Below are 16,436 nucleotides of genomic sequence, written 5' to 3' on the forward strand. Positions count from 1 at the left end.
TTTTACATCAGTACAATTAACCCAAAATTATTAATGTTATACAATATCTTTAGTTTGCATTACATATCTATCTAATGTGGTTTAAATTGGGTCTTGTTTAATATTCAGTCTCTCCTGGGTTGAGGCTTAGCATCTATCAGGGAGATGTCATTAGGTATTCAAAGCAAAAGATCAATGGTGTGACCATAGGAGGATCTGTCAAACTACTCCAGATAAAGGACCTATTCTACTCCCACTGCTTTCAAAAGCAAGTCACTGGGCTAAACTTGAACTCACTGGTGCAGGATGTACAATCCCTCTACGGGAAGAGCAGCAACAATTAGGAACAACAATGTGACAGTCACGGTGAGATTCTCATAAACTCAATAACAATGTTGAATGTTCCCACAAAGAAAATAAGCCCTGTGAGAACTGATGTTCTAGAGAAATGTCAAATCTAGATATCCCTTACAGTTTTCTATTCTCCAATCCTTTTCACTCTGGAAAAATTTCTATGACCAAGGTTTGCCAGTAAAGTAGTTTAAATGAGAAATGTCTCTCAGAGGTTGGGATTTGAATACCAACTGGATCCTCAGTTGGCTGGAAAAAATATAATGGAGTTGGGCATTGATAATCTTTGGCCTTATTCCACTTCCTGTTAGATCTCTCTGCTTCCTGTTTGTAGTTGGACATATGATTCCTCAGCTTCTTTCTCTGGCTGCCTGCTACCATGCCTCCCCTACATGCAGCGTATCATGGTATCATCAGTCATGGCATATTATCAGAGCAACAGAAAATAAAAATTGTAAGTATGCAAAATATACATAAGAAATGACAAAACTTTTTTCAAACAATTCTTCAGTAGGCATGTCATTTTACTACTTATTAAAGGTGAGACAAATTTTCAGATAGTGATGGGTATATAAAACTTGTTCAGTTTTACATAAATAACTGAATGTTGGCTGAGTGTTTGATATTGCAGGACAGAGAGCATTCAAAACATTTTTCAGAGTTGATCAATGTTTTAATTGTATAATAACCAAGACAGAGAACATTGTTTTGCATAAATGCAATGTACTGAATTACCGATGCATGTCTAGGGCCATTTCACAAATTGTCTTAAGCCCAAGACAAACTCATTTAATTTGTGTAAGTTAAAATTTAAGTCAGAAATCCAGGCAGTGATTTTATTTTAAATTAAACATTCTAACACAATGCAAAATAAATATATACTAATTTGATATTTATATATTTAAGAATGATGATAGGAAATATTAAAAGATTTCATTTTTCTGTAGTTAAACCATTATGTTTCTATTGGCACTTTATGATAGCATGCATGGTGCAGAGTGAGCCTGCTTGTTTTTGTGTGTGGTATGGTGAAGATGTGACATGCAACATTGACACACACACTCCCAGAAACACATGGAATTCATTAGGTCTTTGATTTTGAGTTAATTTTGGGTAATTTAATATTCATAAACTTTTAATACAACTAATGTTTTCTAAGTCACATACATAGCTATGAGGGCCATATGATACTGTGATCTACATCCAGAATTGGGATCTCCCACCATTACTGGTTGATATTCTTCATATAAAGAAAGCATTATAGACATATTAGTTGTATAGCTATAAGATAAGCCATATATTAACAAGAGGACCGTCCTCAACTCTTCAACAATCATTAGCAAGCCCTTTCCTTATTGTCTCTTGTGGTGCATCACTTTCTTCAGAGTTGAAGCATTCCATTCTGGACGGTGTCTCCTTTGAGGATCAAGAAGTTCCAAGTTGAAGCATGCCTTCCAGGAAGAGGTGGGAGGATCATGAGATGCAGAAAGCCAACAAAATTCATAAGTATGGGAAAGCTGAAGCAAAATCCACAGACTACAGAACAGTAAACAGCTCCTGGGGGAAGAGACTCTCCAACCAGTACTGCATGTTCATGCAGAGAATTCCAAGGCTTCATGAGTCATCATCCCCAGTGATGTGTGGGTTTTCAGTGACTTGGCTGACATTGAGTCATTGCTGCTTCTGTAAGTAACCCATCACCTATATTGGAAAACCCCTAATAAACTCATATATTTTCCAAGTTTGACTTTGGTGTGACAGTTACTTTGGCCTGTCCTTGATTCTATATCTTGTGTGGATGGGTATGCTTTCTTCTGAGTCCTATCTCATTGGTGTGTAGATGGCTGCCTTCTTCGCAGTCTCATTTACAACTCAATTTCTTCTTAAAAACATCAGTTATATTGGTTAAATGTCCATTGATATATACATATGTATGTGAGTATATATATATATATATATATATATATATATATATATATATATGTGTGTGTGTGTGTGTGTATGTCTGTGTGTATGTGTCTGTGTGTCTGTGTGTGTCTGTGTGTGTGTCTGTGTCTGTTGTCTGTGCATTCTGTTGTGTCTGTTTTCCAGAGAGTCCAGAAGAGAACATTGGATATCTGGAACTGTAGTTACAGAGGGTTGTGAGCCAACATGTCAATGACCATCTGGAGGAACAGCTAATGTCTTTAACTTTTAGCCCATGTATCCCTGACCCTGTAGCAATTTCTCTTTAAAACTCAGAGACAAAAAAAGCTTGGGAACAGAGACAAATAATCAATACCAAAGTAAAGACAGATGAGAGAGGAAATGATTTAAAGGCTCTAAAGTAAAAAGGGTACATAAGGAGAGGTAGAAAGGAATGAGGGGTTGGGGGAGTCTGCCATAAAGGAATTTCCATGTACCTTGAGAGCATGTTTTTAAACGTTACCACCGTTTAACATAGCAAAGAACGTTGCACTGTATTTGTAAGCCATTCACTGAGAAAGTAATGTTTGTCTTTGACAAAATCCAACACACCTTCAGGATACAAGTCCTGGAGAGACTAGGGATACAATAGTCATACCTCAACAGAATAAAGGAGATGTACAGGAAGCCCACAGTGAACATCAACTTACATGAAGAGAAACTCAAAGCATTTCCACTAAAATCAGAAACAAAGACAAGGTCCTTCAAACTCTCCATTTCTAGTCCATGTAGTACTTGAAATCTTAGCTAGAGCAATATGATGATTTCTACCAGGACATTTTTATAATCTTCTTTAAAATCACCTTTGAATTTGCCCAGATCTTAAACAGTCTAAAAGGCCTGGTGAAACAAGGTGTTTTTCTTAAATCAACATCAGTAAACGGCAAACAAGCAAGAGAAAGGAAATGGTCTTGGCCGGTTTTGATGCTTGTCCTGGAACAGGCTCCACTTGGCTGCCTTGTCACAGCGGGGACAACGGTGGGACCCAGATCACAGTGCTGAGAGCCGGGTCCTGGAAGCAGTCCTTCACAAGCTCCTCCTGCCCTAATCCATGAACTTAATAAGCATCTGTCTCCCCAGTGGTGCCTCCCTGTCTAACAGAACTACTTGTATCCTGTAAATGTGCAGTCTGTTTGTCTTCTAGAAAACAAAGCAGTTAGGCTTGCCTGATCTCATCAGTTTAATGTTAGAATGCCTGGCCTGCTCAATAAGTTGTGTACCTTGAAGGGACAAAAAGGGGGGAAAAAAAAACATGGCACAGCAAAAGCTGTTATTAGAGACATGTGTCACAGACTGCTATCAGAAACTCTGAGTCCTTCCCGATGAACTCAAAGATATAATATGTTTAAAACCAATGTGGCTAATGAGATACTGTGCACTGAAATTTAGAACAATCATCTATAGATGATATGACTGGAACTTTAGGAGCTGATCCAACATCCAATTTCCAAGTCCGGACAAGCATGGCTCTGCTGGATAACTCCCCAAATGAATTAACAGCTAATGTCCCTTACATTAGCTATACATTACCTGAAAGTTTCTTAAGGTATTTAATTTGTCTATGAACTTGGGCAAAGAAATCCATCAAGGAGCACTTTATCCCAGAGTATACTGTTTTCATGAACTGTGTGTTTATTGGCTTGCAGCTTCTTGGTACCAGTTAAATCGTAGCACAAGCATCTAATATTTCAGGAAAGTGGGATGCTCTAGCAGTACTACAAATACCCACTCACTATAGGAAAGAAAGCCCTCACAGGCATATCATCTTTCTCCTGTTCTATTTAGACATTACATGTTAAGACCCTTGAACATTTTGTGCTCAATGCAGGAAAATGTGAAGTCCTTCTGTACTGGCTGGTTTTGTGTGTCAACTTGACATAGGTTGGAGTTATCACAGAGAAAGGAGCTTCAGGTGGGGAAATGCCTCCATGAGATCCAGCTGTAAGGCATTTTCTCAATTAGTGATCAAGGGGGGAGGGCCCATTGTGTGTAGTGCTATACCTGGGCTGGTAGTCTTGTGTTCTATAAGAGAGAAAGCTAAGCAAGCCAGGGGAAGCAAGCCAGTAAGTAACATCCCTCCATGGCCTCTGCATCAACTCCTGCTTCCTGACCTGCTTGAGTTCCAGTCCTGACTTCCTTTGCTGATGAACAGCAATGTGGAAGTGTAAGGTAAATAAACCCTTTCCTCCCCAACTTGCTTCTTGGACATGATGTTTGTGCAGGGATAGAAACCCTGACTAAGACACCCTCTAGCAGTAACCAAGCACTTGTTCTAGTCCAATTGTTTCTAATCATGAATATTATTAAATTCAATCCACATGACCAGCCCATGAGCTGAGTACTAGAGTAACTATCTACAGGAAGCATCCTCACTGAGAGGAGACACTTGGACGCCAAGACTAACTGCTGATTATTGTGACTAATTATACAGAAATGTGAACATGAACTTATAGTTTCTAATGACGTTGGCGTCAAGGAGGAAATGCAGACATGGGAATATGTAATGTTCTTCTCCCTCCCATTTCTGTGTAGAGTAGCCAACCAGGCTGAGCTGAGCTGGAAAGCAATCAGAATTCCTTGCTGTTTTAAGCAAAAGATAAATAACAATAGGGGCCAGTCTGTTGGAGAATTTAGGGACAAGCTCCTTTTTAACAGGGAGGAAGAGTACAGGCCAAGGCCATTGGTTTGGCATTCAACCCTCCCCTCTCCAAACACTCACATAACACACACACACACACACACACACACACACACACACACACTATACACACCAGGGAGATGTTGAGAGATTCTTCACATACATCTGACTTCCTATGTCCTCATTGGATTTATCTCATATATATGATGAAGAAGTGATGTGGCTTTCATATTAGATCTCCTGAGAAATAGTGTAAAAAGTTTGAAGAAGCAGTCACAGTTAAGTGCATTTGCTAAGGGAGAAAACAAGCACATAAAATTTAATTAAACAACATTTTCTGAACCCTTCTCAGTTTTCTTCCTAAACCATGTAACTTACTACAAGATACTTTCCCCTGTTAATATCCAAGTTCTGCAGCAAGCTGTTAGGTGATAGTAGGTTCGTCATCATTAAAGAGATTGGTAAATGCTCTGGAATCTACCTGGCATGGAATCAGGATTTGGTTATGGTATGAGATAGCCAACTGTCTCTCTGAGCCTGGCCAATTGGCATTATAGTCAACCAATGTCTGATCATCCATAGCTGGGGGTTCCTTAAAGGTTTTAGAGTTTCTCATCGATGTTCCTTCATGAGATAAAGAACTAACAATTCTGGTTTCTCTCTGCAGCTAGCTACCTTAATTAGCTATTTTATGAGCCCAGTTGATCTTCAGGCTGAGCTGTGTAGTTCAGTGGTCCAGTATTGCATAGCATGCAATGGGACCCTAGAAGTAGAGAACAAACACAAGGGTGCCCAATAATTTCACTGCATTTTTATGAGTCTTAATGTAGAATTTGCTTCCCTGGAACCTTAATGGACCCACACGTTTCTGAGTTTGTATTGAATCTAGACTTGCCATGAGGCTAAGTAAGATTATTTGTATTTACTCATTTTATTCTTTATGTGGTCCTTTTTTTTTTTTTTTTGTCTTTGGGATATCTGTAATTTGTGTGGGATGATGTGTCAGTGCTCTATGAATTGCAAAAGATGAAAGAAAGATCTCATTATTATACACTGACAAAGATAATACATTTTCACAACAGTTAGATCAGGCTTTCTGACCAATGATGAAACTTCAGATCCCCTGCTAACTACTTTTATAATCTCAGACAGATAACGAATTAGTGCACTGTCACATTCGGCAGTCTTCAAGCCAGTATCTTCGGTGACTCAGGATAGATATTGTGATACCTCAAAGAAGCCAGATTTGAAAATAGGCATTTTCAACAAAACCAAGTATTCCTACAAATTTGTAATCTTGTTTCGAGTTTAACTTGGCACAGTGAGGTCACTGGCATGTGTAAGCAGGGAGTAGGATCAGTAGACGATGTGCATGAAGTTTGTAAGTTAAGACCACACAGATCTGCAGTGCAGTGGAAAGGGCCTTTTGTTCCCCCACACTGTACACGCATTACATTAATTGTGATTGTATTTCTTGTTTCATGGCGGGGCATCCTGTCAGGTTCTCTGATGGCCAAATATCACGTGGCTATGCTTCCAAGAAGAGGATCCAAAGGGTTAGAATCAATCTGATGGACTAGAAAGCTAAACTTCTGAAATGGTCCCAGAACTGCAGTTGACTTTTGCCTACTGACAAGGCAGATCCTTATGTAGAGAGTAAGCTTTGGTGGTCTACATGGATAATGTGATGAAATTTAATATTCAGGAAGAAAATGCCGACATATACAGAGCCATCAAACAACTGTTCATGAATCTTATTTGCTTTAGGCCCAGCTCTACAGTGAGAAGATTCAGGGATTGTCTAAGCTAGCTCTTTACGAATTCTTCTGGTGCAATCTCTATTTATCTGTATCACAAGTTCTTACTTTGCACCCTTGTCTGGCCTGCCACTTATTATATAGCTCAGGCTGGCCTCAAACCCCTGGCAAGCCTCCTACTGATTGCTGGAATTGTAGATGTAGTCACCACACCCTGCTTATGTTTATTTTTAATTGAACTTATAAATAAATAAAATACCCCCAAGAACACATCCTACAATACAATTTATATTCCCATAACATCTGCTTTTTTTCTCCATCATTATGAATTCATTATACTAGAGGTTAATTCACAAACCCTCTGTGGATTATGTTATTGCAATGACTATTTTGCTCCTATTTATTAGGTAGGACTTATGTAATTGTGTGTGTGAAAAATCAGGTCTCTCGTGAGGGCTTAGTTCCCTTAATTTGCATTTATTTTTAAACCTTGTCATTTATATTTTTATCCTGAAAGGTCATGCTTGGTTATTTCAAATAAATATAAATGATCAATTGAATGATTTAGAACAAAGAAGCTACAAGCATAGAAACAGCTTTTAGCCACTGACTGGTATGCAGTTACATAAACCATATGAGGTAAGTCCCTACTGACATTTTCAACTAGATAGAAATTTTATTGGCTCACAGATGCTCACACATGCAAGTAATGATATTAATATCACCTCACATACTCCACTCTAAATGTTATTAGATTTACCCACTTACCTATCTTTGGCTATAGCAATTGTAAAATTGACTGAAATACGCAATACAACACTTAAATGAAATAGGCAACCCAAACCTGAAGGCTATCATTCTAGAAAAAAGGAAGCACAGAAGGAAGCCATGTGTGAGCCAGTTTTTCAGGCTGAGCTGCAGACTGAGGAGCAGAGAGATAGGGCACAAAGGGATGCAGTGGTCCAGCCTGGAAGGAAGCCTAGATAAGCATTTAGGGCAATCGTAAATCTAGAAGCTCTGAGGAAGCTATCAGAAAGGAAGGGACTGTACATATAGGATGCTACTGAGGTCTATATAGAATTTCCTCTATTGCTTTGACTGAGAAGTAGTCTGTCACATGCAGGATTTTATACACACACACACATACACACACACACACACACACACACACACACAAACAACTGCGCACACACACACACACACACGTATAACGACACCACACATACACACATACACACACATAGACACACACACACAACTGCGCACACACACACACACACAAATATAACGACACCACACATACACACACACACACACACAACTGCGCACACACACACACACACACACATATAACGACACCACACATACACACATACACACACACATACACACACACACAACTGCACACACACACACACACACATATAACGACACCACACATACACACATACACATCACACATATACACACATACACACACATTCACACACATGCCACATACATACACAGAGAGACACACATACACACACCACACATACACACACAAATTCACACATACATATATGTATATGCACATATGTGTATACATATAGCAATAACCATTAAAGACAAGACCTTGTGTGGAGAGATTGGAATGGTTTGAATGAAGAAGGAATGAGAGTGAGATAGATAAACATGTTCTCAAAAGCATAAAATTACAAATATTTGTGCACATAGTCACTTCAGATATTGATATTACTTTTATTTGATCTGATAAATTACTCAGTCATGATTCACCTAGCTTCATTATGTGCCCAGAGCAGCAGGGATGGCACCATCATGGCTTTGAACATGACAAAACTAGTATCTGCGTATCTCCCTGGTATCTGCGTATCTCCCTGGTATCTGCGTTTCTCTTGTTCTTGTACTAACCCATCTGCTTACAAAGCTCATGGTGATCTTCTGAAGCCACTGAATAGAGTTAGCCTGAGAGTACTGGTTCAAACTAAGATGTATAGGAACATCCTAATGCAATAGAGAAACTAGAGCTACATCCAATAAGAAAGCAGCTAACATCCCTACGTGATCATCAGGACGTGGGTAAATTCAGATTTCCCAATGAGCGGATTATCCAGAGCACACACGAATCCATTATTGGGGCGTGGCACAAATGCACAAAGCTCTTGGTGTGCACTCTTCTGTATGTTCTGGCGAACACTTTATTTGAGCTTTATTTATTTATTCTGGCGAGCTTTTATTTGAGATGTGACTTGAGAAAATGTTCATTCATTTCCTATTCGATTATAATGGTAAATGGAACACCATGAAATTGAAAAGCTTCAGTAAGGCAAAAGACACTGTCAAAAAGACAAAGGGCAGCACACAGAATGGGATAAGATTTTCACCAACACCACATCTGACAGAGGGTTGACATCCAAAGTACTAAAAGAACTCAAGGAACTAGAAATCAACTAGAAATCAGCAAATCAAATAAGCAAATGTTTAAAATGGGGGTACATAGCTAAATAGAGAGTGATAGACAGAGGAATTTCTAATGGCTGAGAAGAACTTAAATGTTCAGCATCCTCAGTCATAGGGGAATGCAAATCAAATTAACTCTGAGATTCCATCGTATACTCAAGAGAATGGCTAAGAGCAAAATTCAAGTGACAGCTTATGCTGTCGAGGATGTAGAGCAGGAAGAACACTTCTTTATTGCTGGTGGAAATCAGTTTGTTGGTTTCTTAGAAATTTGGGAATAGATCTATCCCAAGACCCAGCTATACTACTCCTGGGCATATACTCAAAAGAAGCTCTACCATACTCTACAAGGATCCTTGCTCAACTATCTTCATAGCAGCTTTATTCGTAATAGCCAGAAACTGGAAATAACCTAGATGTCCCTCATCTGAAGAACAGTATTACTCAGCCATTAAAAACAAAGGCATCGATGGGGGAGTCTATCCCGCTAGTCGCCCTGGTGCCTGTGAAACAGGCCGTGCTGGAGACGTTCTTCTCTCACCTGGGTATCTTCTCTTACGACAAGGCCAAGGACAATGTGGAGAAGGAACGAGAGGCCAACAAGAGCACGGAGGGGGGGGGGGAGCTGGCTGTCGCTGCTGGCGGCCTTGGCGCACCTGGCTGCGGCCGAGAAGGTCTATCACAGCCTCACCTACCTGGGGCAGAAACTAGGGGGCCAGTCGTTCTTCAGCAGGAAAGACTCCATCCGCACCATCTACACTTCCCTGCATAACGAACTGAAGAAAGTGGTGGCCAGCCGCGGACCCCTGGGCGGAATGGTTCCTCACGTGGAGGAACTTCTTCCCCACCTGTCAGAGCAGCTCTGTTTCTTTGTTCAGGCTCGGATGGAGATCGCAGACTTCTACGAGAATATGTACGCCCTCAGCACACAGAAGTTCATCAACACGGAAGAGCTGGTCAGCACCTTGGATACCATCCTCAGGAAGTACAGCTCCAGATTTTACCACCCCATCCTCAGCCCTCTGGAGAGCAGTTTCCAGCTTGAAGTGGGCGTGCTGAGTCATCTCCTCAAGGCGCAGGCCCAGATCTCAGAGTGGAAGTTCCTCCCGTCCCTGGTTACCTTTCACAGCACTCATACGAAGCTTCAGAGCTGGGGCCAGACCTTTGAGAAGCAGCAGGAGACTAAGAAGCACCTGTTCGGAGGACAGTCTCAGAAGGCCATGCAGCCGCCACACCTTTTCCTCTGGCTGATGAAACTCAAGACCATGTTCTTGGCCAAGTTCAGCTTTTACTTCCACCAGGCGTTGAGCCGACAGAGACCGCCTCCGAAATGAAAGCGCTGACGGCCAAGGCCAACCCAGACCTCTTTGGAAAGATCTCCAGTTTTATCAGGAAATACAACGCTGCCAACGTGCCCTTAATTTTTGACAACCGGGGCTCAGAGAGCTTTCAGGGTCATGGCTACCACCACCCACATTCCTACCGAGAGGCCCCCAAGGGAGTGGACCAGTACCCAGCCGTGGTGTCTCTCTGCCCAGTGACAGGCCGGTCATGCACTGGCCCAATGTTATCATGATCATGACAGACCGAGCATCCGACCTGAACAGCTTGGAGAAAGTGGTCCACTTCTATGATGACAAAGTCCAGAGCACCTACTTCCTAACCTGCCCGGAACCCCACTTCACCATCGTCATCATTTTTGAGTCAAAGAAGTCTGAGAGAGACTCCCACTTTATTTCCTTCCTCAACGAGCTCTCGCTTGCCCTTAAGAACCCCAAAGTGTTTGCAAGTTTGAAGCCTGGATCCAAAGGTTAGCAGGAGCTTGCCCAAGGATTTCCAAGATTGGATACATTGTTCTTAGTTGAGTAGTTTGTGATTTGAATTTACCTCAGCTCTCGCTTCTTTCTGAGCCGAGCTAAAGACAGAACCTCCCTAATCGTGTTGCACCGTTCATAAGGACCGAGTCTCCAAAGAGTCGTCTCAAAGAACCACGGTGACTGAACCACCATGGTACAGCAAAGGTGAATCAGCATTTTCTGATTTCCCTGTATTTCATGTCAATTGAATGTTTGTTGGTTTCTCATTTATCTTTCCAGGTTTGTTGTGGTGGTGGGGGTGGTGGTTGCTATTCTGACCATTGTGTCCCAGTGCGCTTCCTAGCACCTCTCCCCCCACCCCCTCTGCCCCTGAGGAGCCACAGATGGGATTGTTTTCAGTTTCACAAACACTACTATCAACTAGTTTTATAAGATAATCTAATTAGTATACTGTAATTAGAATCTTGGTGAGAAATTTGTCAGGAGGTGAAGTGGGAGATGACGGTTGATACTTACAGCAGTTTAACCAGCCACAGGTCCTTTTCAGGTGACCCTCAGCTCCATCCACATCAGTCCTTACCTTTAAAGGGTTTGGTAGTCACCTGTGCCAAGTCAGCCCAAGCCACCGTTCAGACTCTCCTCACTCTGGCTTATTGTTGCTAGCTGGATGTCACTTCTCTGCTGAACCGGGTTTGCCTCCACGCCTGTTCTCAGGTTTGGAAAGCACGCAGCCATGTGCTTGTAACCATATCTGGGTTTCTCACACAGCACAGTTCATTTTTATAAAATCAAAATGACGGATTTAATACTTTTTGCTTGCTGCACAAACCAGTTCTGCTCCATAGTCAGGATATCAGCTGAGCCCCACAACACCTCTGGGCTTGGTCTCTTGCCTTCTGGAGATGATTGATGCTCAGAAGCAGTGCCCAGCTCCTCAGCACTGGCAACTCTGTCCTCCTCCTCCTGCGTGTTCACAGGGAAGCAGATGGAAAGAGATCACCGAGAAGCATTAAGCTGTTACTGCTGCATTTGTCCCCTGGAGCTCCTATAAACGATGCAGTCAGATTAAGGCTTTCCTCGTGCTTGTGTGGAGCCCCTGTCTGATGGGGTGTCCACAGAACAGGAGGCTCATGCAGGGCAGTGGAGCCCCTCCCAGGCCTCCTGGTCAAGTGGGGGTCCACCTGTACAAGAGTCCATTATCTGCATCTCCCCACTTAGACACAAACTTAAGCCAGCTGTCTTTAAACAGAGGATAGCGATTTACTCTGCATTGTCTCCAGGTTATATACAAATAGGAACAAATCTTAAAATATTGACCTTACATTAAAAAATTGAAAACACTTGGAATTAAAAACCGAACCATTTTTTTTTCTTTTTGTGTTTTGCTGAGAAACTGAAAAATAACCCTTGGTATGCATTTTGGTTTATTCCCACCATTAGCCTTAATGATGTGGTTCCCAATACCTAAAAGAAGATATAGGCTTCAGTAGACCACGGAGGGATGTATATAAAACACATACAAATATGTATTACTTAAAATGGTCAAGTCTATATATATATATATATATATATATATATATATATATATATATTTGAATTTTATATTGGAATACAGTAACTAAGTTACTCAGTTGTTAGGCTGAGAAGTACAAATCCAGTTCGTGACCATGTTAGAAATAATCTGTCTGTGGAGATACTCAGAATCCTTGTAGTTCTTGGCTACAGTGAAATTAAAAGTCCGATCATTCACGCTGAAAATCCTTTCAGCCCCTGGATCCAATAGTCCTGGAGGAATCTGATGAGGATGGTACTGTAAGAAAGGATATCGTCCCTTGCATAGGGGCTGCACACCTATAATCTCAGCATCTCAGAGGCAGAGGCACAAAGCTCATTGCAAGTGCTATGTCAGCAGGCTGCTGAGAACACAAGGTGTGCATTGGCTTTAGGGGCAGGGACCCAGAAAGCAGCATTGTTAGCAATGTCCTTGGTTTTCTGGGTAGGAATGCCAGAAGGGAGCGCTGGTTCTTATCTCCCTTCTGTGGGGAGGTATGTGTATGAGGATGGAACTGGCACTGCAATCTAGACACTAAGTCTGTCTTAAACAGCTTTATAGTTGGACCTTTAGATTTTCATGCTGGAAATAAATGATATCTATAAACTGGTTTCAACTCATCTCCCAATGACTGTATGGTTACTTTACATCAAGGAAAGCTATTTTTTTGACGGGGCAGAGACCTAATATTTTCAGCTACAGAGCTTATGCAGATGAACCCGCTAACCACCTAGCTAAGAGGTCAATCTGCAGGAAAGTGGACACACCTAAATCCTTGCCACAGAGATGGGAGGAATAATTACTCCCTTAATGAGATCATGTATTTTTCTTCCTAGTAAGTTCACTCTGGATGTAGTCACTATGGAGCCACCGTGAATCTCTGTTAGGTCAGTCTGTCCTTTTGGATAGGTGCTGGCCAGAGACTACATATGCTTTCTCAGTACTTTCATTCTTTCTCTGAGGCTCTGAGCCATGTCTTCTAGCGCAAAAAGGCATGGCTTTCTTGTCACTGTCTCCACCGAGACAGTGCTAAGATCTATCTCTTGCTGGATCTAGGGATTTTGTTTTAAACTCCAATAAGATTGTCCACAAATTTCCTACCGAATCTGTTCTTAAATTCTTTTACTAACAGAACGAAGAACAAAGGAAGGGATCTGGTTTTCCCAGTTGTATGTGGTACCCTTTGATAAAGTTCCCCCAAAATTCAAGTACCACCGATCTACATGGAGTTTTTGACCATTCAGGGCTACTGAGTAAGACCTCGTCTCAAGCAAACAAGAAACAAACAGAACCTTAAATACTGAACTGGTCACATTCAGCCAATGCATGAATCTGCTCTACAAACATTTTGCCAACACTTGGAGCCACCCTATGATAACAGAGTTTGAAAATGTATGTACTACTAAGAACCTCCTGAATAGGGGGACAAGAACAGGGCTAAGCAACCTGCTATACACAGGGCAACCTAAGAGTTATCAAGTCCCAAATGTCAATATAAGAGAAGTTGAGAAACTGAATTAAACTTGCGTTATAATAACCATCACTTTAAAAATTCTTCCAGATAAATTATTAACATTGGTCTGTTATGTGTTCCTTTAACAGAACAACTGGGGCTGGATAACTCACAAGCACAGGGAGTTAAGCTCACTTAAAACTTTAGTGAAGCCAAGTGCTTTTGCAGTTTATCATCGCCTTCCCAAGTAAATCAAAATTGTATGCATCTACATGAGCTGGTCTGAGGCCCCCAGTACACAGGTAGCGTGGGACTGCCTTGTTTGGCTTCGGTGGGAGCAGATGCAACTATCTTCTAGAGACTTGACGCCCCAGGGAAGGTGGATGCTCTGAGGAGGCAAAAGGGACAGGGACAGGGAATGGAGTGAAGAACTCTGGGAGGGAATATTTGAGGTGTAAATAAATGAAATAATTAAATTGAAAGTTTTTGTGCATCAGATTTTCCAACTAATAAGACTAAAACATGGGGTGATGTCACAATGTCATCAGAATGTGTTGAGAATTGCATGCAGTAAGTAATCCTAAAGATAAAACACTCATTTAAAAATTAATACACATTCTAGAAAGATGGTTCTGTGGTGAAAATTCTTCTTCCTCCTCTTCCTCCTGAGGACTGAGTTTCAGTGACTAACAATGGCCCATAAGGCCATCTCCCAAAGACTGAATGCCTCCTTCTGATCTGATCTCCTAGGGCTCTCAAACACACCCTGTCATACATTTAAACACACACACACACACACACAGAGAGAGAGAGAGAGAGAGAGAAACACACATGAACATAAAATAAAAATAAATCTCAAAACTTTTTAAAGTTCACAATAGGTTTTGGAAGTCTGGTGTGGGTTCATATGCACTCTTTGCACATCATTTGACATTGTGTTTGATGCAGAGTACTACATAGTCAGCGTTTGTGGATGAATGGGGGGGTATCATTGATGAGTGCTGCTTCTTCTATCTTCAGAGCAACAATAAGCTATTAGTCTCAGACCAAATATTGTGCATGTCAAAACAAAGCCCCCTGAATGTAAAACGGTAGTGGAGATATTGAAAGCAGCCCTAAATGCATACAGATTGAATGAATACTGATTTTGAGGCTGGAGATAATAATAACGACAGGCACAAAGACATGAGATCCATGTGAATTACATACAGCTCCTGAATGCTGATGAGGCCGGAGCAAGATGCACTTGGGTTTTTATTCTCAGGCTGGGTATGTATGTCTGCCTATTCCTTTGAGAGATGGTTTCTTAAGGACTGAGCTAAATGGATAACTTGCATTCTGATGATTTATTTTTATTCGCAGAAAGCTTCAGTTATTCAGTCATGCTGATAAATTACTGTTTCACTCTTTCTGTGTGAAGAGGGAATTATATTACAGCTGTCTCCAGTTAATTCTAGGGTTAAAGGTACTACAAAAATGCTTAGTATTTACCGAGAGGCTGAGCCTTGCAGCTTAAATTCTGATTTCACTGGGGCTCAGCTAATGGCTTTTCCATCCTTTCTGGGTAACTAGCAGAAGTGTAGATCCTGGAGGACCACCCAAACTGGAACAAGCTAAAAGGTTCCAACCGCAGGAGTAAATGTGCTAGCTGTACCCGAATCCTTCAGAGGACTCCCTGGCTCCCATTGATTAATCGCCTTTCACTCCTGACTCCTGAACTTTTATGCTGAATGGTGAGGGTCTTAAATACTCCCTTTTTCCAGTGAATGACAAAGCCTTTGTGGTTCTAAAACATCATGATTCTCTGTAAATTGTCCTGTTTTTCTTTTTTACAGCACAATCTTTTATTTCTTCTACTAGATAGCACCAGATGAATCACTTCCCAAGATGTCTTTCCAATCCACTCGGAAATGACGATTATCACATCTTTGGGCTCCAACATTTCAGGACAGGATCTCCTGGTCAGAGTTACAGAGAAGGAATGTGCACACGGCATTAAAGTACAATGGCTTTGAATGTTCAAAGAGAGTTCAATGGAATGCATGTGCTTTGCCCTTTAAGAAATTCTCTAAAATGAGAAAACTTTGAGGAGTCTCCAACAATGAAAACCAGAACTAGTTGAAGTTATGGTTTCTAATTTAAATATATGCTGTTTTTAAACTCAAGGCCATCTGAGAACTAATCAACTCTGCTGAATTTCACTATATTCGTGTTTATCAGACAGAGCCGAAAGAGAATCTCTTGAATTTCAAAGTAAAACTTTACCATTTATTTTCACTGTCAAACATGGAACACCTCCCAACACTTGTTTGGAAAATGGTAGCATGCACACTATTGTAAAAAGTTTTAAATACGCTGGGGTTTCTTTATATTACATTGACAATGAAAAGAAGAGGAGAAAGAGGCAGGAGAAGGAAAATAGGAGAAAGAGAAGTGGGGAAAACGGCAGCAGCTATTCAAAAAC

The 16,436-nt window shown here is 41.1% G+C and overlaps 1 pseudogene; it reads left to right on the forward strand.

Annotated features, from left to right (window-relative positions):
- The first annotated feature begins 9,619 nt into the window (after positions 1 to 9,619).
- On the forward strand, positions 9,620 to 10,965 carry LOC110322665 (annotated as a pseudogene).
- The last annotated feature ends 5,471 nt before the right edge of the window (positions 10,966 to 16,436 follow it).

The sequence above is a fragment of the Mus pahari genome, chromosome 5 (assembly GCF_900095145.1).
Source record: "Mus pahari chromosome 5, PAHARI_EIJ_v1.1, whole genome shotgun sequence".
Lineage (NCBI taxonomy): Eukaryota > Metazoa > Chordata > Mammalia > Rodentia > Muridae > Mus > Mus pahari.